The sequence below is a fragment of the Littorina saxatilis genome, linkage group LG16, assembly GCF_037325665.1.
Source record: "Littorina saxatilis isolate snail1 linkage group LG16, US_GU_Lsax_2.0, whole genome shotgun sequence".
Classification (NCBI taxonomy): domain Eukaryota; kingdom Metazoa; phylum Mollusca; class Gastropoda; order Littorinimorpha; family Littorinidae; genus Littorina; species Littorina saxatilis.
The window spans coordinates 49395689-49401189 of NC_090260.1; positions in this window are offsets into that span (position 1 = coordinate 49395689).

Genomic DNA, 5501 nt, shown 5'->3' on the forward strand with positions numbered 1-5501 from the left:
CACACACCTGCCCACTGTCACACAGCACGCACCTGCCCACTGTCACACAGCACGCACCTGCCCTCTGTCACACAGCACGCACCTGCCCACTGTCACACAGCACACACCTGCCCACTGTCACACAGCACACACCTGCCCACTGTCACACAGCACACACCTGCCCACTGTCACACTGCACACACCTGCCCACTGTCACACTGCACACACCTGCCCACTGTCACACAGCACGCACCTGCCCACTGTCACGCAGCACACACCTGCCCACTGTCACACAGCACGCACCTGCCCACTGTCACACAGCACACACCTGCCCACTGTCACACAGCACGCACCTGCCCACTGTCACACTGCACACACCTGCCCACTGTCACACAGCACACACCTGCCCACTGTCACACTGCACACACCTGCCCACTGTCACACTGCACACACCTGCCCTCTGTCACACTGCACACACCTGCCCACTGTCACGCAGCACACACCTGCCCACTGTCACACAGCACGCACCTGCCCACTGTCACACAGCACGCACCTGCCCACTGTCACACTGCACACACCTGCCCACTGTCACACAGCACACACCTGCCCACTGTCACACAGCACGCACCTGCCCACTGTCACACTGCACACACCTGCCCACTGTCACACAGCACACACCTGCCCACTGTCACACAGCACACACCTGCCCACTGTCACACTGCACACACCTGCCCACTGTCACACAGCACACACCTGCCCACTGTCACACTGCACACACCTGCCCACTGTCACACAGCACATACCTGCCCACTGTCACACAGCACGCACCTGCCCACTGTCACACTGCACACACCTGCCCACTGTCACACAGCACACACCTGCCCACTGTCACACAGCACGCACCTGCCCACTGTCACACTGCACACACCTGCCCACTGTCACACAGCACACACCTGCCCACTGTCACACAGCACACACCTGCCCACTGTCACACTGCACACACCTGCCCACTGTCACACAGCACACACCTGCCCACTGTCACACTGCACACACCTGCCCACTGTCACACAGCACGCACCTGCCCCCTGTCACACTGCACACACCTGCCCACTGTCACACAGCACACACCTGCCCACTGTCACACAGCACACACCTGCCCACTGTCACACAGCACACACCTGCCCACTGTCACACTGCACACACCTGCCCACTGTCACACAGCACGCACCTGCCCCCTGTCACACTGCACACACCTGCCCACTGTCACACAGCACACACCTGCCCACTGTCACACAGCACGCACCTGCCCACTGTCACACAGCACGCACCTGCCCACTGTCACACTGCACACACCTGCCCACTGTCACACAGCACACACCTGCCCACTGTCACACTGCACACACCTGCCCACTGTCACACAGCACACACCTGCCCACTGTCACACAGCACACACCTGCCCACTGTCACACAGCACACACCTGCCCACTGTCACACAGCACACACCTGCCCACTGTCACACAGCACACACCTGCCCACTGTCACACAGCACACACCTGCCCACTGTCACACTGCACACACCTGCCCACTGTCACACAGCACACACCTGCCCACTGTGACACTGCACACACCTGCCCACTGTCACACTGCACACACCTGCCCACTGTCACACAGCACACACCTGCCCACTGTCACACAGCACACACCTGCCCACTGTCACACAGCACACACCTGCCCACTGTCACACAGCACACACCTGCCCACTGTCACACAGCACACACCTGCCCACTGTCACACTGCACACACCTGCCCACTGTCACACAGCACGCACCTGCCCACTGTCACACAGCACACACCTGCCCACTGTCACACAGCACACACCTGCCCACTGTCACACAGCACACACCTGCCCACTGTCACACAGCACGCACCTGCCCACTGTCACACAGCACACACCTGCCCACTGTCACACAGCACGCACCTGCCCACTGTCACACAGCACACACCTGCCCACTGTCACACAGCACACACCTGCCCACTGTCACACAGCACACACCTGCCCACTGTCACACAGCACACACCTGCCCACTGTCACACAGCACACACCTGCCCACTGTCACACAGCACGCACCTGCCCACTGTCACACAGCACACACCTGCCCACTGTCACACAGCACACACCTGCCCACTGTCACGCAGCACACACCTGCCCACTGTCACACAGCACGCACCTGCCCACTGTCACACAGCACACACCTGCCCACTGTCACACAGCACGCACCTGCCCACTGTCACACAGCACACACCTGCCCACTGTCACACAGCACACACCTGCCCACTGTCACACAGCACACACCTGCCCACTGTCACACAGCACACACCTGCCCACTGTCACACAGCACACACCTGCCCACTGTCACACAGCACGCACCTGCCCACTGTCACACAGCACACACCTGCCCACTGTCACACAGCACGCACCTGCCCTCTGTCACACAGCACACACCTGCCCACTGTCACACAGCACACACCTGCCCACTGTCACACAGCACACACCTGCCCACTGTCACACAGCACACACCTGCCCACTGTCACACAGCACGCACCTGCCCACTGTCACACTGCAAGCCCAACCACGTGCGAGAATGTCAACCCTGGGGTGTGTCGTGCTGTGACGTCACAGCCAGCAGACGACGAAACCACTATAGCTGAACTGGCAGCAACGGACCGAGAGTTTGAACCAGATGATGTTTACGACTTAGTCTCACACTGCTCAAAGAACGTGCGACTTAGAAAGAAACTGTTAAACAGAAAGAGGAACCGCACTCTCACAAAAGTAGTGTGCGAAAGAAAAGGTGGAAAGAAGACGCTGATTGCAAGGGGAGACGACTACGTCCTGACATACGACTGCGAAACAGCACAGACAACGTCATTCCGAGAAGAGGAGGAAACGCCCCCGTGTGTCCGGCGTCTGCCCCAAGTCGACCGCAACGTCTTTGGAGAAGAAATCGAAACGGAAAAGTTATTTCCCGACTTGGATTACAAGTTGGATGCTTCGGACCGAATCACGATGCATTGTTTTTTGTGTAACAGACTTAAACCAATGTGTACACTGATGTTCGTGGATCGTTCGATTACCCAACCCCCCAGCACCCTTTGCTATAAACAATATGAGTTTTCGCAAATAAACATTCTGATTCTGATTCTCTCTCTCTCTCTCTCTCTCTCTCTCTCTCTCTCTCTCTCTCTCTCTCTCTCTCTCTCTCTCTCTCTCTCTATCTCTATCTCTGTCTCTCTCTCTCTCTCTCTTTCTCTCTCTCTCTCTCTCTCTCTCTCTCTCTCCCTCTGTCTCTCTCTCTCTCTCTCTGTCTCTCTCTCTCTATCCGATCTGTATTTCTCTGTCTCTCTGTCTCTCTCTCTGTCTCTCTCTCTCTCCGATCTGTATTTCTCTGTCTCTCTGTCTCTCTGTCTCTCTGTCTCTCTCTCTCTCTCTCTCTTTGTCTATTCGAATGCCTCTCTCTCTCTCTCTCTCTCTCTCTCTCTCTCTCTCTCTCTCTCCGATCTGTATTTCTCTGTCTCTCTGTCTCTCTCTCTCTCTCTCTCCGATCTGTATTTCTCTGTCTCTCTGTCTCTGTCTCTCTGTCTCTCTCTCTCTCTCTCTTTGTCTATTCGAATGCCTCTGTCTCTGTCTCTCTCTCTCTCTATCTCTCTCCGATCTGTATTTCTCTGTCTCTCTGTCTCTCTCTCTTTGTCTATTCGAATACCTCTCTCTCTCTCTCTTTCTCTATCTCTCTCTCTCTCTTTATCTGTCTCTCTCTGTCTCTCTCTCTCTCTTTCTCTCTCTCTCTCTCTCTCTCTCTCTCTCTCTCTCTCTCTCTCTCTCTCTCTCTCTCTCTCTCTCTCTCGCCCTCTCCCACTCACGCGAAACTCTAGGAGAAACCCAGAGTAATTACGAACAATAATTACGATTAGTTGGTACATGGTACAGCGTACCGGAAAACAACACTTGAGCTGAATTTCTCTCAATGCTATCTTTCACCCTCACTTGCAATGTCGCGTCCTGTTACTTGTTGATATATCGGTTTCTATTTGGGTTAAAGAAAAACAAGACAATGGGAGTGATAGAGGGAGAGAGAGGGGAGAGAGAGAGGAGGCGAGAGAGAGGGGGCAGATAGAGAGGAGGAGAGAGAGGAGGGGAGAGAAAGAGAGAGAGAGCATCAATCAATCAATCAATCAATATGAGGCTTATATCACGCGTATTCCGTGGGTACAGTTCTAAGCGTAGGGATTTTTTTTTTTTTTTTTTTTTTGCAATTTATATCGCGCACATATTCAAGGCGCAGGGATTTATTTATGCCGTGTGAGATGGAATTTTTGTACACAATACATCACGCATTCACATCGGCCAGCAGATCGCAGCCATTTCGGTGCATATCCTACTTTTCACGGCCTATTGTTCCAAGTCACACGGGTATTTTGGTGGACATTTTTATCTATGCCTATACAATTTTGCCAGGATCGACCCTTTCGTCAATCGTGGGATCTTTAACGTGCACACCCCAATGTAGTGTACACGAAGGGACCTCGGTTTTTCGTCTCATCCGAAAGACTAGCACTTGAACCCACCACCTAGGTTAGGAACGGGGGGAGAAAATTGCTAACGCCCTGACACAGGGTCGAACTCGCAACCTCTCGCTTCCGAGCGCAAGTGCGTTACCACTCGGCCACCCAGTCCACAGAGCAGAGAAAGAGAAAGAGGGAGAGAGAGAGAGAGAGAGAGAGAGAGAGAGAGAGAGAGAGAGAGAGAGAGAGAGAGAGAGAGAGAGAGAAAGAAAGAAAGGAGGCGAGAGATATGAGATGGGGAAAGATGAAGGAAGAGAGAGAGAAAGGAAGAGAGCGAGACAGAGGAAGATAGAGAGAGAGAAAGGAAGAGAGCAGGACAGAGGAAGATAGAGAGAGAGAAAGGAAGAGAGCAAGACAGAGGAAGATAGAGAGAGAGAGAAAGGAAGAGAGCAAGACAGAGGAAGACAGAGAGAGAGAAAGGAAGAGAGCAAGACAGAGGAAGATAGAGAGAGAGAAAGGAAGAGAGCAAGACAGAGGAAGATAGAGAGAGAGAAAGGAAGAGAGCAAGACAGAGGAAGATAGAGAGAGAGAAAGGAAGAGAGCAAGACAGAGGAAGATAGAGAGAGAGAAAGGAAGAGAGCAAGACAGAGGAAGATAGAGAGAGAGAAAGGAAGAGAGCAAGACAGAGGAAGATAGAGAGAGAGAAAGGAAGAGAGCAAGACAGAGGAAGAGAGAGAGAGAGAAAGGAAGAGAGCAAGACAGAGGAAGATAGAGAGAGAGAAAGGAAGAGAGCAAGACAGAGGAAGATAGAGAGAGAGAAAGGAAGAGAGCAAGACAGAGGAAGATAGAGAGAGAGAAAGGAAGAGAGCAAGACAGAGGAAGATAGAGAGAGAGAAAGGAAGAGAGCAAGACAGAGGAAGATAGAGAGAGAGAAAGGAAGAGAGCAAGACAGAGGAAGATAG